Below are 21,779 nucleotides of genomic sequence, written 5' to 3' on the forward strand. Positions count from 1 at the left end.
CTGTCGTTGTCCTGTGAGCAAAACGGCACTCAGAGTTTGTGCGGATGTAACCGATTACTTTGAAATGTACTAAGTGATTCTCTTGACTCTTCAGAACATCACGGAGTGAAATGTAATGCAGCATGTATTTGGCCACTAAGCAAAGCAAATATAACTCAGAAATCAGAAGATCTGCACAAGTGTGTATGTCATTTAATAGCCTGATGTTTAAGCTCAAAATCCAGCTTACATGTGTAAAGTTTATATTCACTTGGGATGAATTTCAGCTGTTGGGAACAGATTTGTTGAGTGAGAAGGCGCCGTTTTTACCTGGTCACGTAGCCTGGCATTTTAATTTTCTGAAACTGAAACTAGCAGTGGGCTCAACCTTTTCCATTATTGCTAAGTTTTCATTGTTGTTGTTGACCTTTTTCCAAGAGAAAGCTACTCTGATTTACTTTTATTTTGTATTACTTGAGCGTGTTTTTAGTTATGATTAGAAATACAGGTTGGTGTTACTGCTTCTCTTAAAAACATGACTCATTCCATATTAACCTAGTCCTTATACTTCATAAAATTTTAAAATACCGAGAGAGTGCATTTGAAATGTTACTGCGTTTTGTCCTACTTTTCCCCCTGCAAATTATGTTAGAAATTCAGAATTGCACAGTCTCAAGGGCACACTAGTTGTTACAGGGATCATAAAACATACTCAACTGTTACTTGTAGTGAAGTGAAATACTCTTCACTCCTTTCTTTAAGAGCTGCATTTGTTATAAGAGGGTTTATTTTCCTATTCTGGAGATTCCTAAACAATTACTCATCTCTTAATTAAAACTTTGAAACGGTTTGAATGTAGTTTTAAGAGCCAAGCTAGACACATTAATCATCATCCCCAAAATAATCATATCTTACTCTGGCTTATAGTAAAAATTACTTTCACAGGTTTGTATTATGTTTTTCTCTTTGATGTGTGTAGACAAAGTATGAGACGGGTTGACCTAGAATCATAGAATCATAGAATCATAGAATATCCTGAGTTGGAAGGGACCCTTAAGGATCATCAAGTCCAACTCTTGACACCGCACAGGTCTACCCAAAAGACCTGAAGAAAGCAGTTTATGTTCTTCCCAGAGTGTTTTGTTTAACATGGCTTCCCAGATTCAATACGTGTATTTCAATCAGAAATGCATTTTTGATTCCCTTGAGAAACGATACTGACATTTTTGATCAGTCTGTTAATCATGACTGTCAGTTCCATTTCTTCTTAGTCAAAAAAAAAAAAAAAATCACCACTAAAGAAAGAGGAAAAAAAAAAAAAAAAAAAAACACTAAAATGCAGAAGTTACACATCCTCTTTTGGTTTTCCTTTGCTTTACTATTTTAAAGATGATTAAAAGATGCTATTTTTTGTATAGAATATGGTGTGTAAACACAAATAGGGTAGAATATAAGCTAATCTTTAAACATTGGAATTGTTAGCATTTTGTTTTTAATCGTGTATTTATACTGTGATCAGGTCTTTTAAAACAGTGTGGCTGTGGTCTAAGTGTAAGGTGGAGTAAGTTGGCATCTTAAAGGAAAGATGTGAAAGCTTAAAAAAAAAAAAAAAAGGCCTCGAGGGCAAGGGAAATTAGTATATAAGACTACTTTTTCTAGGATTTCAAAGGTTAATTTCAAGGCTGCTAATGGGGTGCTTACTCAAGGTCACAAGGGTTAATGAATGTGTTGGAAATAAAAATCAAAAGTCCTGCGCCTTTGGCCTAAGGGCAAGATCAGATCAAATTTTCCATAAATGTTTTAGCAAATTATTATTATTATTTTTTTTTTGTTATGTGATAGAAGAGGTAGCTTACCTGAGAGATATTTCCTTTGTACCTTGCAGGGCTTCTCTTGTGAGTATTAGAAGCAAGGCTGTTTGTCTTTGTTTTATGAAATGAGTGTTCTTTTTCTTTCTTTTTTGTGCCTGTGTGTGTGTGTATACATGAATGCGTGGCTATATACAGGTGTGTTTGTGTATATACATGCATATGTGTGTCTAGCTATTTAAAGGAGTGTACAGAAACACTAGAAACTTACAAAAAGCTGGGAAGTATCTGTTTTTTATCATACAGCAGCTTGCTGTGATGGGTTTAATTCCACAGGAGGTAACCAGAGGGGCTGTGAGGGAATCAAGCAAGAAAGGCAACGTGGAGGCTTGTTAAGAGGTGTCCTGAAAAACACTCTTTCCAGGTTCTTTTAATGCATGGATGGTTTGACCAAGTCAAAAATCAACACACTGACCCGTCAAAAGGTCTCCTTGCAGAAGAAAATAAAGGATGTTACTGTTTATTACAAGCTGACACAGGCAAAGTCTGAGGATACGCAGCGAGCAGAGTTGCTGAGTCTCCAGAAAGGCAGGGTCATCGCAGCGAAGTCCATGGCCTCATAGTCCTTTGGGGGGAATACAAAATACAGCGTGCATTACAACTCGTAGGCGTCTTAAATCCATTCTTCTGGACATTTATTTTTGGGTGAATATATCATACCATGTTCTGAAGGTGTAACACCAACTGTACGTTATGCCAACTGTTCTTACAGGTAAGAGACTTGTTTTAGGAGGACGACTCTGCAGGCACTAAGTCTCTTAGGTCAGGAACTTCCATGGGTACCACACTGCAGTGTAACTTCAAACCCAGCAGATTTTGCTCAGAAACAGCAAGAGTGGTTGGAGGAGCTGGGCAGAATGAACAGGACACTCCAAAGAAAATTCAGTGAAAGGATTAGACGACATCTGCCAGAAATTCTCCAAGACTGCAGCAAGAGTTTTTCTTTGAACCCTACTGTCGTGCCATCTGTGGAGTCTTCCTGTGACCTTTCCACTCCTTTAAAGACAGCTGAAGGAATAAACGAATGTAGCTGTTGCCTGTGGTTCCACAACAGATAAACTCATCTAAACGCTTCCTGTCGGGTTAACTTTCTGCAAGTCCATTCAGTTAAATGGTTCCACGCAGGGTAAGGCAGGCAAGGGAGATGGCAGGAGCCTGCAGCCAGATCTGGAGGAGTTGGGTGAGGCATGGAAGTCCTGCCTCTGCCAGTGCTTGCCAAGAACAGTAGGAGATTGTGCCACCAGCCCCAGGGCCCTGGGGTTTGCACAGGAATTGCAGTGCAAAGGGAAGTGAAAAATTATCAGTTGTTGCCCTGAGTCTGTATGCCAGGTTTAGGCCAAGTCACGGGAGAGCTAAACGTTAGTAGGCCCAAAGACTGGTTCAACAGAAGCTGAATGCCATGTCACCGTCAGATGTATGTGTGAAAGAGTTTCTGTGGACGGACAGACCTTTAAAGAGTGGAGAGAGAAGGTGGGTTTTTGTTAAACCGTGACCCCTGCTTTCAAAGGGTTATGAAACCTGGCGGTACTTAAGACGTTGGACACAAGGCCCGTGAATAGTTGCTTCAAAATAAATAGCTCTGCAAGACTAAAGCCTTTATTCTTCAAATACATATGTGTGTATGTGTGACTTCAGGTGTAGGAATTGTTCTTTTGAGGTGTAAGAAAGAAATACTTGAGTGCGTAAAGCTAACCAAGCTTGAAAGTGTTTTCAGTGGTAGAGCCTACAAATGCTCATAAAATTTATTGTTGAGGGATTTGGCTGTACAGCTTACGGAGTACGCTTTTAAAAGGAAATTATATATGTGTATTTCTAGCAGTTCCTGAAATAGTCTAAACTGAGTGATGACATGAAATTTTGGACTGTTTTGCTCCTTCTCAAATCAATGGATGCTATTATCAATGAAGAAAGGTGGATTGCAGTGTTTTTTTGTCTGATAATTGGTTACAGCTGAAAAATTGTGTTCCAGAGTGTTCATCCATAAATCGTATTTATTGGATCAGCATGAATAAGCCGATCTAGTGGTGTATGCACTGAAAAAAGGAAGTGCTAGTAATATGATACAGAGGAAATACTGACTGTCTACTATGATAAGGTGTGTACTGCGATAAGAAAGTTTATATAGAACGGCATTCTGGTATATTTTTGGAAGTTTTTTTTAATTATATATATATATTTTTTTTTCTTTTTTTAAAAAAAGAACAAGTTAAAGCCACAAGTAAGATCTCTCTCTGTTTCGGAGGGAAAACACCCCCTTGCCTTTTTTCTACCATTAGTTGAAGTTCACTACTGTATGATTCAACCGAAGAGGAAACCGCTCTTTAAAAATTACAAGAAATGGTGGCTCTCTTTTGAAGTAGCATTTGTTGGAGAACTTTCTCTGCTGATTCTGTAAGCGTTTACAGTTCAGAAATAAGCTTTGACTAAGAATTCTCGGCAGAATCATAAATATGTAATTATGTAAGCAGCCAGGATATGTAGCCCCTGGCAAGTACCCAGTGCAGTGAATCACAAGAGTAAAGGGAACTGGGCCAGTATCAAACTAGAGGAACGTCCTCTGTAATAGGGTGAGGGCCATTGCTGTTTCTTTCCTATTGCCATTCCTAGTTTCTCAGTCTTAAAAGCACCCAAAACAGGGTGTTTCTGCTGCAATAGGCTGTCTTGTTACCACTTTTTGTTTTCTGTGTTCTTCATCGTCTTCCTCCCCCTTTGCCTCCACTGCCTTGGGCTTTTCTTTGTCTTTACTTCTTTGCACTGGTTTTGGTTCACAAGTTAATAGCAGCAGTAGTAGTGAAGCTAGCACTGGATTATATCTGACTTGATCGGCATGCCATCTGTTTTATGAAGGGGGAGATCGTGTGTTTCTGCTGTGGATTCACTGCCATATGCCCATGGTGGAGTCGTGTAACCTGGAATGACCCTTCTTCCACTCTGTGAATGATTGCACGAAAAAATTGTAGCGTTAAATGAATAAGAAATGTAGTGTTAAATGTTCTTGATGGTGACTAGGTTTGTTGCATGTTAAAAAAGTAAACTGGCTATGAGGTGTAAGTGAGGTAGGATGTTCTGGAGAAGACTTAAGGGCAGGCCCCCTTCTGTCTGAGCACATGAGCGTTGCCTTCCAGAGAGGAGCAGTGCTGTTTCATATTAGTACGCCGCTTGTGCAGTCGGGTTGTGATCCTGGTTTCATTGTTGTCAACAGAAAGTTGATATTGGTTCAACTCAACAAAAGTAAAAGCTCCCCTTAGTTTCAGTGGTGTAGATGCTAGGCGATAATGAATATTGCTGCAAAACAACAGGAAGTCTGTAGGCTGGGGGGAATGACATTGAATATATGTACGTTATTTGCTCAGGAGAGACTTGAGATAGCCACCTGCTAGCCACCGAAGACCAGGTGCCCTACGTCTGCATGGCCATCAGAATGGATGGCAGACCTGGAAACGTGTCCTTGGATGTGAAGCCTCTAGTGCTCCATATCAATAGAATTTAAAATGGGAGTAAATGGAGGTCACGTATTTTCTTCTTACTGTGATGTAATGAACATATTCAGGACAAGGGATCAGAATCCTCCCAGGGTTGATATTGCGTGTATGCGTGTAGGATCCATGTCCATGAATTTAGTGTTTGCACAAACGGAGGGTGTCAATGTCAAATGTGAGACATCGTTGGATTCCTTGTCCTCATTACAGATGTTCACGGCATATTCCCCGTTGATTTAATTTCTTTTGTTGTAGATGGACAGTATTTTATTATGGTCTCCTTGGGTGCTAAAAATGTTTTATCATATCTTAAGGTATTTGACATCCGTTTCCAAAAACTAAAAAGTTAAAGCCAGTAACATAAATGAAGTTAAGTCCCTCAAGAGAATATAAACTTCAATAACCTGGCAAATGGAATTTCATAAAATAAAAATAGTCATTTCACTGTTTTTTTTTTAAGGTTGTTTTGTGTTAGTGCAGTCACCAGATTTTCTGAAAGCAGCGATGCACATCTGGTAAAGAGAATAATACAGTTAGTCAATGTGCATGTAAGATGGACTATGAAGAAGTGATTTTAAGTGCGTGCTTATTAATGGTGACCTAGAAAAAAGTCAGTGGTAGTTAAAATGAATAGAGGGCAGATGAACTGTCAGCGGATTCTTTTTTCATGAATAAAAGAAACAAATTTAAAACTATCAGGTACATAACACACAAATTAACGGGAAAAATAGATGGTCAAAGGTTAAAGAGGGAATGAAAACACAAGTTTTATGGTCACAAGATCAAATGAGGCATTAGTTAATTTTCCTTTTTTGGTGCAGTTCACCAGGAGTTCAAGTAATTCAACTGAGTGATTGAACTGGAACAGAGAAGAGTGCCAGAAAAACTGATTACTAATAACATAAACAGAGAAATAATCAAATGAACTTAAGACTTGATGTCAGCATTTCACATTAAAATGCTTTTGAAAAGACTGGAATTCCTTTCTAGTTGCATGGAACCTGATTTACATAGAAAGCAAATTTATAACAGCTATTCTTGCAACAGTTGATAAATTATTCTGCTAACGAGCTGTTAGCATGGATTTAACCGAGACATGGGTGAGGCACAGAAGGTGTTTTCTAGAGACTGACCATCTGGGATTTCGGAAGTAACCTGAGGAGTAGGTAAGGGTGTTTGAACCCAAGGAAGCGTTATTGTTGATTATATAAATTGCAACTGGAAACTGTGCTAGAAATGCTGAGGTTTTGCTCTAAATGGAAGATGCCATACAAGTTGCTTTGAAAAATGTCATTGTAAGATCTGTAAGGTGAAGAGGGGCTTATGGTAGGAATAGGAAAGTGATTATGCTGCTCACATGCAAGGCAGAACTGTTAAATCCCACTGCTGGTAGACCTTGTCCAAGAAAGATGAATGCAAAGGGAAGGAGGTGCGGAAGGGGACCACAAAATGGTGAGGGAAGAGCAGAGTTTGTTTCACAATAGGACAGTAAGAGGCAGATCTAATTACTTTCTCTACATATATGAGGGGTTGCCAAACACTTCAGTGAGTACAAGTATTTTTATTTTTTTATGTTAGATTGAAGATAGCACTAGGACGGACAAGAAGAAATGAATATATCTTGGCAAGGAGTATATTCAGCCTGGAATTTAGAAAACAGATCTCATCCATCAAGGGAGAAAGATTTTGCGATAATCTTCTAATTATATAATGGGACGCCAAAAAAAAAAAAAAAAAGCCTCACTAGTTTTGAGATGAGCACTTGTTATTGCGCACTGGTCCTCCTAACAAGCACTTGTTTGTGGCATTACAGTTTTTGCCTTTGAAAGATAAGGGAGCTTAATGTTTGTAACCTGCATCAGCTGTCTTTCAGCTATTTTCTGCTGAATTAGTTAAGTTTAACTCGTAAATCATGCCCTCCTGCTAGGGAGCAGTTTTTGTCCTGTGGCCCTGGGAGAAAACAACAGAATGAATGCTAACGCCGTAGCTCAGCAAATTCAGAAGCACGTAGCAGGTCTTGGACTGTCTTTTCCATTTTTTTTTTCCTCTTGGTCTGATTTGGAAGACTGCTTATGTTAATCAGTTATGTTAATATCTTTCCATTTATACTTTGAAAAGGAGTGTTACGTACTTCAAGTCTGAAGCCATCCAGAGAGAATTCATGATATCTGTACATACCAAACCTATAGCAAAAATACTCGTTCGGGGTTCCTTAGCTTCTGTTGTTATCCCAAGATTAATGTGGGACTTTTTGCATTATGCATGAGTGGAGAAACGTCAGCAAAGGCAAAGCTTGAGCAGAGTGGCTCTGGAAGTGCCAAGTTACAGCTGTGGGTGATGTTTACTTAAAAAGATCTCAACTATGCAAGCCTCCTAAGTTAGCAACCCCAGTGCTTGCTTTTGAAGAAAAGCACTGCAGCCTAAGCAAAGTTAACTCTTCTGCATACCCTTGTGACTTGTAACTCTTCCAGTGGAAAGTCCACCGTGGTGTGTAGGCAGTGTCCTGTGTAGGGAAAGGTGCACTGGGATACTAAGAAGAGATTTAGGTTATAGAATAACACACTTCCATTTTTCTTGCCCAGGCAGCATGCTCATTTGTGTTTCGAACAGTGCCACTTCCCTGGGAATCTTCCACTGGGAAATGAATGTGTGTCACATAAATTACACACAAACACACCTAACCCTCGCCTATCTCTGCTGGCTACATCCCTGAAAACTGCCTAGAGGTCAACTAAAGGGCCTGTTTGGGAGCACAACTGGGGAAAACGTGACGGCCTGGTGTTCGTCGTCCTTCCTGGATGCCTCGTGTGAGCTTGGTATCACGCAGAGCAGCGGGGAAGATAACGCTGCGGCGCGTTCACACGAGCAGCTCGCTGTGTGCTGTGCCCGAGGTGAGCGCTGACACTGCGCAGCCACTGCCTGCGTGCTCTGAGGGTGTTTGCAGAGCAACTCCATGGCTCACTCTGCTTTAAATGCACAGAGCACTCACCCAGTGCCTCCGCTATCACGCGTTGAAATCCTGTGATGGGAACAGTGTAATTAGGAAGCTTAGTTAAAGGATTGGGTGGGGGAGACGCTTGCAGTGAAGAGCGTGTTCCTGAAGCGTGGCTGACTCGTCAGTAGGGCAGAGAGCCCCCCGACTGGCCGTGTATGCTGAGAGTTTCATAGCAGACATCTCGGGTTAAGCAAAAAGAGCAGTGCTGTAGAAAAGCAGGAACATGCTGAGAGGGGGAAGGGAGCGGTTGTTTCTGGAGTGACAGGCGGATGCTGAGAAATCCTCCAAGCCCGAGTGCTGTGCTGCTTTCCTGAACCGGGTCGCAATGGGAGAGGCGGCTGGGAGGTGTGGGCTTCCCTGTAGGAAAGGCATCTTGTTCATCACCTGCAACCAGATCCGGGCAGTCTGGAGGGTTTGGTCACACCTAGGAAATAGTTTGTTTGGGGAATCTAAATCTACTATTTTGGTATTTGCCGAATGAAGAAAGAACTCTAGATAAGACAGGAGCATGTATAATATTTTGCCTCGCTATCCCTTTCTAGAGCTTGATCTGTGTAATAAGGCATCCCCTAGCTCAGCCCAGAGGCCCAGAGCAGACGCGGTGCCTGTTCCTCTGATGCCTTTCCCCCTCCTCGTGCCGCCTGTTCCCTCCAAGCACTGCCCTGCCCGCTGAGTCTAGCTCAGTGCTCACGTTTCTGCTGCGAGCGTGGGGACGAGGGGAAGGACCCGTCTGTAGGAGGCTGTTACGTGGCTGCTAAAATAACAGCAATATGCACTGTCACTGTTAGTTGTGTACAGGTCGTTTTTTTCCGAACCCAGGATGGATTTGTTACACAGCTCCTTATCTAGCTCTGCTGCACATAACCCAAGGGTTAGCGCTTAGCCCTGTTTCAGTACGAGAATATTTCATTTCATGGACCAGAGAAGATATTACTGAATTCAGATAAAGATGGCAATATTCAACAATATATTTATCCTGACTCAGAAACAACGAGCGCTTTAGGAGCGATGAGAAAAGCTGTGTTACATCTCAGCACTTTTATCTTTGAAGAGTGTTGGATGCTTTTTGCATGTTTGTTAAAACACTTTTTCCTAATTGGATGTGCCAGGAGGACATAATCAGCAGCAGCAGAGATGCAGGCTATTTGGAGGACCTTGATCAGAAAGAAAGATTGGAGCAGATGGTCTAAGGAAAATATATTAAAACAAAACAACAAAAGTCCCGCGCAGGAGGTTTTTTTGTTGTTGACATTCTGCTTTTATGTTGTTTATCAACCTTGTCTGGATAGATTACAATCTCTTCAGCACAGGAACTAAGCCTTATATGTTTATGCAGTGTTAGCACAATGGGGCCCCGATCTTGAAAAGGGGTCTTTGGGATGCTGCCGTTGTTCAAATAAATAGTGGTAGTAATGTTCATAATGTCTGGTTTTAATTGTTGGGAAGGTTCCTTGAGCAACGAGAGAGCTGTGTGAAATAGAAAAATGTTAGTGAAATGAGTAAAATCCCATGATGTGTTGCATGTGTTGCTTTTTAATCGTCCATGGGTTTTGGTAGACCTCTTGCATACCTCCATTTTATCCAAGTGTACATAACCACATCGCAGTTCTTGTAAGGCTTTGTATCAATGCATACCGAGCTGTACTCTGATAGAAAAGATGATGACTAACAGGGTTTTTTCAGGTTTTGTATAACCCTGGCCTTCCAGCCTCGTAGTGCACTTGCTGTCTGTTTTGCCACGCAGCTCAGCCTTGTAAAGCCTGCACGTGGGCTGCTTTGGCTTTTCCTGCCCCGCACACCCACATGGGTTGCCACCTACTCCCCAGCACACCCACACGGTCACCTTCCTCCAAGTGACTTCCAGGAGCTCTGGTTTGGTTCAGATTCCCGTGTTACAAAATGATTTGAGGGACAAAGTAAATAGGGGTGGACTTGGTAACACAGTGCTGTGCTGTGAGAAATGCTGACATGTAAACACAGTTAATTTGGGTCTAAAATTGGGTCGTTTTTTAATTACATTGCTGGGGGTAGTTCAGACTTAAATAGTTTGCTTTGCAATGTAAACAGGAACAAAAATGGATCTGCTGTTGTCTCATTCCAGCACTTCAAAATACAGTGTATGTGTGTATATATATAAATATAATTTGCAATAGGTCTAGAAAGTCCTACAGACTTTTTCCTGCCTGCAAGTGCTCTCAGCTTTCTTGTTGACATAACGAGCTGTATTCTCAATAATATCTGCTGTGGCATGCTTGCAGGCTGCCCCTTCTCACCTGAATGTTGCTATTCTGAATAAGCAGACAAATTTGCTTCACCTGAGGGAGGTAGCAAAAAACATTTTGGATCTATTTTTGAATAACATTTTAGAAAGCTTAGCAGATTTAGGAGCCAGAGTTAAACCCCATGATCACTTGACAGAGCTATCCTATTCTTCTGACTGCCTTATGTAGTCTGCATAATACTTTTTGCTCTCTGTCCACAGAGAGGTGGTGTACATAAATAACACAAGTGTTTTTCCTTCTGTACTGCATGGGGTCATCAGATTTCTCTCTCTTCTTAATTGCAGTTCATGGGAAGGATATGATGGCAAAGGATTCATCATTTCTGTGATTACATAATGTAATATTCGGTTATAATAATTCACTTAGTGTATTAACTGAATGAATTCAGTTAAAATCTGTGGAAAGGCAGCTTCACAGGCATCCTTGAGGGGGATGCTCCTATCAGGAGGTGCGGCTGGCTCGAACGCCCGGGTCTGTGGTTTGTCTCAGCAGCTCCAAGGAACCTGTGGGGTCTGGAATAAGCATCCAAAGCCATCATGCTCCAAAATGGATGCTCGCCTACCAGCAGCAGGGGCTAAGTGCCCGTTCTTGGCTTGTTCTTCTGCTATTTCAGCTGTGTTTTGAAGAAGTTTTTGTTGTGGGTTTTCTGTGTGGTGTGTATGAACCAGCACCTCCCAGAAAACCACTTGTCTGCATTTTCATAGCATACCCAAAACTATAAATTCTGTCCCTATTTCTGTTAATTTTATGCAGAAACCCTGTCAAGTGCCTTTCACTTTGTAATGTCATTTTTTTTCACCAAGGAGAAGTGTAACTAAAAAATAACTTTAAATGAAAATAATCTTCTCCTTCTGCCGATAGTGTTTGCATGTTTGAAGATGAGCTGCTGCAGTTCCAAACTGATTCGGAACAGGAGAAACTAAAATTATAGAAACTGGGCCTTGATTTGGTGCCAGTTTGTTATCAACCAGGCCTTGTGAGGCTGATTGCAATGTTACAGCCACAGAGGGAAATTAGCTTATCAAATCTGGGCTCCGGTATTTATTCGTAGCTATAGGACACGCTGATCCCCACAGCCATTGCTTGAATGAAATTCACTGATAATGGAAAATTTCACTTAGCTGGTTGAGCCCATCCTAATCCTGAAATGTTCTGAATGATCTGCTTAGGGTTTAAGTATTTTTCAGCATATAAAAAAGGAAAAGCCCAGCAAGGTATAGATGGGACCACGTTCATCTTTCCTTACTTATCTCCTTCAGAAGTACCCTGCAGCTATCCTGCTTACATGTGTGACAGTTATTAGGGAAAAAAAAAAGAGTGTACAATGGGTATAAAAATATCCCATGTGATGAAAGTGGCTTTGGATCCCAGCTGGTTTTGTGTTCTGTTTCTTCTTGCAGCTGGTTTTCTTTTCTCATTTTTGACTCCTCTAGGTTTTAATAGTTGTAGTCTTGGAGTGATTTTTTTAAGATAAAAGGGAAACCTAGGAAATGAAAAACATAGTCCTGTTGCCCAGATAGCAAATGATGATTTTAATAATCCAGGATTCTCTTCGCTCCCCGTGGATTTAAAGGTGAACCAGCCACGTGCAAAGTTATTTGCAGCTACAGTTGATTTCTTTGTACCAGTAGTTTGGCATGGATAAATACATAAGAAATTAAGCAGGTGGCACAGGGCCCCTGGTTTTGGGTGAATCTTAAGGCTAAGAGAAGGATTTTTTTCTTTTTTTTACAAGACACAGTAAAAGAAGGAGCTGTAGAAGGATGTTCTGTAAGAGGTGTTATTAAGAAGCCTGTGCTCCTGCAAGCTGATAAAAGGTGATGTGATTTTATACCAAGAGGAAAGACAAGCAGCAGTGATTACTGTTTCATTTCAAGTCTGTCTTTCAGAGATTTCTTACTATTCCAAATTAATCTGCTATAAAACTGTAAAATGTACTAGTATCCACCAAAATGGGAGCTCAGATTATCTCTTGTTGAAGAGAGAGTCTGAAGTTTATTTAGGGAACGGTTTCTATGTAATTCTTTCTCTATTTCTGTTTCTTCTCTATGCCCAGATATATCCAAAACAATGAGTCCCGCTTCTCTTTCAGCAGAAGACTCGAGGCAATCCAGAGTGTATTGCCAGGATTTCTCTTGCCAACTCTCCATCTACAGTGAGCCTCTCCAGCACGCTCTCTTTTTTTTCCCACTTTTTCTGTGGATAGTGTCAGGTATCTGGAGAGAGAAGGGGAGGAGGACTGTTTTCAAGGCATGTCACAAAACACAAACCAGAAGAAAACTCAGTGGAATAGGCCATATTCTCAAAAACGTGACTGACCACAGTGACTTTTGACCTCGTCTGAAAAACTCAACGTAATCCAGTTTTGCCGGAGAAGTCCTGAATTACATGATTTTACAAAAGTGGCAGAGAGTTCCCTGCTGGCTGGACTCAACTGCTCTTTTCCATGATAGAAGAGAACTGGAGAGGCCAGAGAGAGGCATCAGGATATGGCCATATGTAAAGCACTCCTCCAGCTTGTGTAGCTGGCAGTCACCAGCTGATTTGATCTGAACAAGGGTGGTTTTGTGCAGGATACCTTAAGCAGGTGCCTACATCTTTCTGTTATTGATTAATAACGAGTATTGTTAGAGTTATTGCTCTTCTAGTGGTAACTTTAGATCTAATAGTATGTTGCAGTCTTACATTTCATAGCAAGTTGCTTGCAGTACTAGCAGTCAAAGCTAGTCTCTGGATGGGAAATAATAATTATAATAATTAAGATCAGGGATTTCTTACTAGTGTCACCTGGACAGTCACTCTTCCCTCCTCCATGCTGCACAGGAACTTTAAGACACAGCCCAGTCAGTGTCCAACCTAGCTTCATGCAGATGAATTACTTCATGATACCTCTTCTTCCCCCTCTCTGAATAGACTTCTGTAAGGAAAAACGTCTGCACCAGCTCATGTGATGTAATAAAGACTGTAAAAATACAGTATGACTTCTGTACGTATAGTTGCCTATAATGAGAGTTAGGTGTAAGGGTTTAATTTGGGAAAGTGCACAATAGGAGTATTGTAATTTAGCAGTGGTTGACATGTCTCTCAAACTCAAAGTAGGTTGTACTATAAATATAGCCTCTTGTTTTGCAATTGACATTTTGCTAGTGGGTGGCTAATTGCTAATTTGAAGGGAAATAGACCAGAGATCTAATATTAATAACTAATTAATAGTTATGCGGATATTTTAAGTCTATTTTTCTGCTTATTTATAGGCATATATTATTCATGTGCTGTGTATCCTTCTTTGCATATACATGTTTTATTCTGAATTTTTTGCTTCAGTAACGTTCAAGCCTGTGTGCTTTTGCAAACAAAAGCTGGAATGCAAAGGCAAGTCGGTCACAGATCTCAAAACCACTTTCAGAGGAGGATGATTTGGAAGTATGAGAATGGCACTTAAAAATGTTTCCTTAAGAAAAGCCTTCCTCTTGAACCAAGGCCTGAGAGGAAGGCCAACAATGTATTTGCCTGCCTTGTATCACCTTAAATTGTAATTACCAAATCAGCATCGGTACCGTCTGTTTTCCTGAGTATAAAGTAAAATGCAGGGAAATTCTTAGGCCTCTGTCGAAAGCAGATAGCTCGTACACAAACTGAAGAGGAGTGAAAAGAGAGAGGCAGCTCATAAAAAGCTTGGCTGAGAGCAGAGAGCAGCAACATTGGCTCAGGTAGGTGAACGTGGCCGGTCTGTGACTCTCCTGCCTGCTCCCCTGGCCTCCTGCTGCCTCTGGCACACCTACACTGGGCTGCAAATTAATGAGCGCTGGCGTGGTTCTTGCCTTTTACTGAAATCTTCATTTGTGGTAGGGTGGAAAGATTACGTGAGAGGTGCATTGTACTTTGCATGTGCCTGATATTCTCAAATCTGTTCTGTCACATACCCAAACAGTTCTAAACGCGTTCCTCTAAATGTGGTGGAGCAGTTGCTGGGCTCTGCCTGCTGGCAGCAGAGTTTGTGTCGTGTTTGTATCTCGTCCCTCTTGCTAGTAACTGCTGTCAGCACTCAAATGAGTAACTCGTAAGGAACAAAAGTTGCTTTCCCACTATCTGTGGAGTTCACATTATTCATTTCTCTAGCTGTCCTAGGAGATTTAAGCTGTGTCCTAGAAAGCATTTGCTATTGCTGGATTAAAACCTTGCTGGCTGCTATCTGTGAAACTCACGTGTTAGAGAAAGCATCAGAGGGGCCTCTGACAGCACACTACATCTTCTGTGTTAAGGTTTCCTCAGCATTTGTTGCAAGTATGGGGATAAACTTATCATTAGTGCTGAACTTGTAATAAGCAGATATACTTTTATGCCTTTTTGATACACTTGAGGGTAGCGTGCTGCAGCTGCTCTTTTGCTGCAGGGCATGCTTGAAGGTAGCAGTGGTGTGGGACTTGGAGTTTCCAAAGCCCTCCTGGCCACTGCCAGCACCCTTTGGCAGGAGGTGAGCAGCCTGCCCTGTCCCTCATGGCCGGGCCTGCCCCGTCCCCTATGGCCTGCCCTGTCCCCCAGGCCTGCCCCTACACACGCTGCACTGCAGCTCGTGGTGTCTGGTTGTGAAAGAAACAACCGGGGACAGAATTATGCCACTAGCCAGGACTCTCAATAGCATGCTTCTTACTTGCATTTTCTTCCAGATATCCAAAAACATCAATTGTTTTTTTCTGGCTCTAACGCTGTGTGTGACACAGCTCTGGGCAGGGACCCAAGCAGAAGCAGCTTGTGGCGTTACTGATGTGGGGCACATAGCAGGGAGAAAAGGTGTCCAAAGCGCTGCTTTTGGGTCCCACCACTTCGAGAAGTCCTGAAGGTTCAATTATTCTCCATGCACAAGTGTTGTTGGTGCTTGTCCGATTCACAGTGGTCTTCTGAGGAGGGACTGGCACCGCCGAGGCCCTCGTGGCACTGGTGATGGGAGCTGTGTGTAAAGGCAGATAACGAGGCGCAAATTTAAATGCTGCAGGAGACTGGTCAAGGATTTATTTTGCACTTTTTTTGACGCTGTATGTTTTTGTGACTCCTGTATGACAGTACTTTTATTCTCAGTTCCATGTGATTGAAGGAATACTGTATTGATGTATCTGCTTACTGCATACTTACTGCATGTCCTGTAATTAGCGTAGTCCTGTTAATTTCAGTGTAGCAGACAGTCATGAGGTACACATTTAAAATCTGTCTATAAATCTTGGCAGATCGAGATTCTGTAATAAGTTTTTAATCTAACACATGAAAAATTCACAAAATTTCTCGTGTTTCAAGTGATGACTTAAATATTTTCCAGTCTGCTAAGAAGCATATCTGAGTCTGGGAAACTCTGCTTGTCCTTGTAATGTTTGCTTGCTAATCTCTTCTATCAAAAATAGTAAAGCATATTTATCAAAGTACTAATATAGCAGGCCACAACACTTGAAGGATCTTGAAAATTATCTGTATGCCAGTGCTGGTAATGAAATGAAAGCATACCATGCTCTAGGAATATCGATCAATAATTTCTGTACAAAGTTCTCTTGCTTTGAAGTGCCACTGAACTAGTGGCAGCAGCAACGTCTAAGATCTTCGCATAGCCTGTGAAAGATTGCAAAGACATTAAATAGCCTGATTTCTTGGAAGTAAGTTCTTGAGTAACTGTTACAAGTAAGTTTTGAGGTAGGAGACTTTTTAGTGTTCGGATTTTCTGGTTTGTTTTGCATGTATGTATTGAAATACGTTCTTCCATATGAATGAACTTTTTACCTGTTCCCTCGATTTTTATTTTTTTTTTTAATTTCTTGTGTTCCATAAGTGCTTCAGTACACGTGTCTTCAGCTTCTGCAGGTCTCAGTATGGTATTTTCCTGGAGAAACATTTAACTTTTTGAACAGCACCAAAGATTGGTGTCTGTTTGCAAACATTTTTTTCATCTTAAATTACTGAAGGCCCTTTGAGTGTGAAAATGAAGTAATAGGGCTTTCCACAAACATAAGTATTTTTCCGTGTAATTGGAAGATGTTTTGAAATACTGTCTTTAGGCCTTTACAGCCAAGAAACCAATTACAGGCATGGTTAAAAAGTGATAGCGTGTATTAGTCAGATTATAACAAGATTCTAATAATGTAAAATTGCTGCGTGACAAATTAGTTTGTATAGATTTTGACAGTTGTTGCCTTTAATAAACTAACTTGTTAAGCAATATGCAGCTGCAGTGTTTCCAAAATTGGCAAAAAAATAAACTATATTTCCATGTCAAAGTCTTTTCCATAAAGCAGGGCCATGAGTGTGCGTAAGCCTGTTTTGAATTGTTGGGTTATTTTGTGAACCGGTCTGTCCCAGGACAACTTTGGCTCAGTAAGCAGATGACCTGAATATTATAAAGAGCTACTTTTAAAACTCTGGCACCTTCTTCTCATTAAGTATTCTGTTACTTCTGACAAATGTAATCTTTGGGCTTGGCATTTAGTAAACCAAGGTTTTCTCTTTTTTCCATGTAATTTATGAATAAACGGTGATTAGATCGATGTTGCCTGTTCATTTTCACCACAGACCTGAGCCAAGAACTTAATTTGTGTCTCCTGAGACAGTGGAACAACTATGTTGTAACTCTATATGACTATTGAATTGCAACTCTGAAATCCAAGAGTTGCTTTCCCTCCAGTAAAGTGTTACTGGAATGCTGTAAGATAATGCAAAATCTGGAAAAGTTCTAGAAAACCTACTCTTCAATCCGTAGCTTTATTGTACTTCCGTATCCTGAGCTATGTTCCAGTTGCAGGTTTGAAAACCCCTGTGGCTGGCAAATGACGTTTGTATCTGTCTGCCTTAGCAAGTCGCTATTTTTGGTGATATGGATATTAATTAGATAACTCACTTTCAGCCCAATTTAGAACTAAGTCACACTATTTTTATATGCGTAAAAGCAAATTAAACCTCAGTTTGAGGTCTGTGCTCCATCCCTGAAGTGCCACTTTATTCCCTTCCACACTTGATGGACTGCTGGCGTAATGTACAGCCTGAGTATGAATATATTCCCCATGGTTCCTACAAAAGGAAGGAAAACTTCTGGCATTGGCTCTTCCTTTTTGGAAGGAAGCAAGGCTCTTCCAAGACATGGTAGCTGCTCAGCAGTTCGGCTCTAACCTTCTCACAGTCCAAGAGCGTTAAAGGCAGATCTCATTTACACGTGTCCTTGTCTGCTGTCACAGGTGGTGCTTGCACTTTTCTCCAGGGAGAATGTGGTGGCACTTAGTTAAAAGGGGTGATTGGAAAGATGAAAGGTGCTATTTTTCAGCTTTTTTTTTTTTTTTTTTTTTTTTTTTTTTAAGATTCTTAGTTCTTATCTTTATTTGTGGTGTGGGTGAACCTCATGAATTCAGAAGCAGGCACAAAGTATTCGGTGGCTTTTTTGCTTTGGGAATGGTGATAGCGGTACAGGTTGCTGCCTTAAGCTAAGTTGCTAGAGATTGTGCAAAATGGCAAGAAAAATTTTTTTTTTTTTTTTAAAGGCTGCATTTTCAGTAAAAAGAGATGTAAGCTCATATGATCATTTTTAATGAGTCTGTGAAGCAGCTCCAGTAGCATTTGCAGTACCATCTATAAAACAGTGCAAGTGGAAGCAACCTTTAAAAATAAATAATTAAATACTTTTGACCTTTTGCCCAGTTTAGTTAAAAAGGGGAAAAAAAAATCCCCGTGTTTGATTTTTCACTAAGAATGTACATATAAAACTTGATGGCTTTAACCCAAATAGTTTGAATTATGACCAGGCCAAAGAATTGGAATAACTTAAAAAGAAAGAATGAGAACTTCAACATCTTGTTTCCAAAATAGCCAGACCAAGTAACTATATGCAATCCCATGAAAGCTATAAGCAATACACATCAGTTCCTTGGGAGCGTGCTGCAGAATACCAAAGGAAAAGAAAAAAGGGGGGAGAAAAGGGGAGGAAGAGAGCCTGTCTTCCATGCGTAGAGAGTACTGGGCAGTAGGAAATGAAAGCCGCTCTAAGTTGTTTATTTCTTGGGTTGCTTTTAATTATGTTTGAAAGATGTGTCTCATATGAAGGTTGCATGGCATGATACAGCTCAGAAACCTGTCTGCTGAATGTATGCACCCATCAAAGCACACAGAGATGTGCGTACCGCTTCCTTGGTGTACCTTAAGTAGTTACTGGAATGTAAGACTCCTGGAGTACCTTCAGTGGTCTTTGAAAATATCATGTACAATGTAATATATGGCTTCTTAAATGGGTGAGTTAAGGAAATTTGGTGTGTGTGCGCCAGAGGATTCTTGCAGCGGGGCCTTGCTGAGCGCAGGTGTGGTTGGACCTAGCATACCATGCTGTAAGCTTTGTTAACTGTGGAGGCAGCCCGTGCTGGTGGGGCTGTAATCTCCGTGACCAGGAGAGGTGGGCAGGGGACACGGCTCGTGCCGTGGCTCCCCAGCACGTCCCACTGCTGCTGCCGGCCCCATCTGCTCCGTCCCCTGTACTGCAACACGTGTGCAAGGGGTTGGGTGGATCATGTGTTGACCTAGCCTGCATTAAAACCTTTTCTGTGGTTCTTTATTTCAACTTGGATAACATTTCAAGCAATTCCCCATGGTCACTGAAGGCTCACCAAGCCCCACATCGGCACGCTTTTACCGTTCGGCAGCCTTAGGGCTGTTAATGGCTTTGGAGTCTTGCTCGCTGTGATGGGTGTTCCTTCTTTCTCCTGAAATTGCTAAGTCTGCTGTTGTCAAGAAAATGTCATTTTTATCACGCTTACATTGTGATTAAAAATGCTATTCAGTAACTTGCGATCTTAAGCTTCTGCTATAAATGATGTATTGTCAGTTTAACTTCTGATACTTTGATTGTGCTGTTTGGAAGCTGGGGAATTACAGCAAAATATTTAATATTTAGCAGTGAGTGCAATCATACTAAAAAATTAAACGGATTTGCTTATGTTTTGTGGAGCAATTCTAAGATGCTGACATGAATTTTTCAACCCAAGAGTTTGGTTTTCTCAAAGCCGCCTCTCCTATTATGATTTTTTTCCTCTTTCCCCCTCCCCAGGTACGGCAAAAAGGAATCCGTAGTGCTGTTTGCAGGGACAAAATGCAGGAACGAGTCGCGTCCTTATAGACGAACCAGCCCTTGTTTAGTGACTGCATTACTTGAATTTCAGTTTCTCTGCTGGTGACATTTGTTGGTTGGATGGTCTTTGAAATAGAGGGATTAGAGGGAATAAGTGGTAGTGAGCAGATCGAATGTCTCGGTGATGACATTTTGTTTTTGTGCAGATGGAGGGAAAATCAGACCAGGAGTTATGCTGTGCTTGTAGGACAAACTAAAAATAAGGCCTCATTCATGCATTGAGCTCTCTGAAAATCCAAAATGCGTGCATTGCTCTAAGTTCAAGATTCAGGTTTTTATTCAGTGTCAACTTATACGATACAGATTTTCTGTACACAAGCTTTTCATTGCCTTAGCTGCATTCTTTGTTACAGCCGCGCTTATCATACAGAAAGAAAACAACGTCAAATACTATTAGCAGGCACTCCAGTGGGGAAGAAAGCAGTAAACAATACTACTTAAAAGTGGATAATTTCTCTCTCCCTGATGGGACACATTCAATTTATAAAATGTGCATCAATACTTTTTATGAGCACATCATTTACCTTTTTTTCTTTTTTTCCTAAGTGTGCATGATCAAAACAAGTAAAACACACGGGTAGTTGTTTGTTTGTTTTAATGGATTTTTAATAAAAAATGAAATTTGTTTGTTATTAAAAGAAAAATTACATTGACTAAAGAAGTCCAAATCTAATAGCAGTAAGGATTTCAGTTATAATTCAAGGAAGAGGAGAATCTGTAACCAAAATTGCTACCCAAAAGCTTGGGAGGGTTGCAAACAAACAGCCTTTTAAGAGAGAAACTTGGTCTAGTTTGGATAGCTATGTTCTTTTAATTTAGAGAAATGCAAGACGGACTTTTTTCCCTATATTTCTTTCAGTTGGCAAAACTAAAAAGGTGGTGGGGAAAAAAAAGAAAACAAGGCAGGATGATATGGGTAACTGTGTGCCAGTTCCTGAAAGCAAGGAGGTGCTTCTGGAGCAAGGGTGCGTGGCTCCAGGCTGAGCCAGGAGCACGCCCTAGTGGCAGGCTGACCCAGCCTGGCATTGTGATGATACACGGTCATGCAGCTTGCTGGATGCTAATTCAACTAAAAGAGTGGATTTTTATCAGTTTTTTGTTTAATTGTTTATTTTTAATTTACCACATCTGTTGCTGACCTCTGCCAAAACAAACACGGTGTATTTACATTATGCATCGTCATGTTTGTTAGTAGTAGTCTGATAAAATACCTGCTCTGTAATTAATTTTGAAATGTGGAAGTAATACCTATCTACTTTTTGTATAGTTTTTAAATGGACAGATATTTTAAGCTGAGGCGAGAAAGATCATGATCATGAATTTTTACCCTGTGACCATTTTCATAACAGATACCATCATTAAGGTTGACGTTTAGCCTCACGTAAAATGTTGGTTCTCAAAATCATCCATGTTTTTGAATTGGTTCCCGTTCTTGTCCTCTCCCTCAGGCTGTTGTTCTTTTTTGTTTGTTTGTTTTTGAGCACGTTTTTAGCTGCTCCATTCCTCCCCAGCTGTTAGGTTTGCAGGGTTTTTTATTTGGTTGGTTTTGCTCTTTTTTTTTTTTTCTTTTTTTTTTTCCCTCCAGGTTCCCTGAAATATTTCTAACAAGGCATCTTGTAGGAAAGAGAAATAAAAGACAACTCATGCAACTGCAAACCAATCCACAGCATTACTGTGGAATGAACATTTGAAGACTAAATATAGTAAGGGAAATTCCACCCTGTGATGTGCTTCATTTCACCACATCACTTGGTAGCAATACAATGAAAGGTGAAGTTTTTATCCTACATGCTACAAATTCTATACATGTCACTAACTTGATATTAAAAATTAAAAGCAGAAAGGGTAGCAACCCTGTTCTTTCTCTGTAATGTGTAAGGCTTTGCAGGACACGTCATAATTTTTACTGTATTTATTAATTTGAAACCTGCTAAAGTTGTTCCCGGGATGAGTACAGTTTGGGGGATTCTCTGGAGCTGTGTCATGCCGAGGTGGGCAGCTGCTGGGGTCTGTCTGAGGGCTGCTGGCGCTGCT

The 21,779-nt window shown here is 40.8% G+C and overlaps 1 protein-coding gene across 5 annotated transcripts in view; it reads left to right on the top strand.

Annotated features, from left to right (window-relative positions):
* Positions 1-21,779, top strand: part of TBL1XR1 (TBL1X/Y related 1) — a 106,277-nt gene that overhangs the window by 47,905 nt on the left and 36,593 nt on the right. The gene's annotated exons all lie outside the window — the stretch shown is intronic.

Source organism: Netta rufina (assembly GCF_964035555.1).
Source record: "Netta rufina genome assembly, chromosome: 9".
In the NCBI taxonomy this organism is placed as follows: domain Eukaryota; kingdom Metazoa; phylum Chordata; class Aves; order Anseriformes; family Anatidae; genus Netta; species Netta rufina.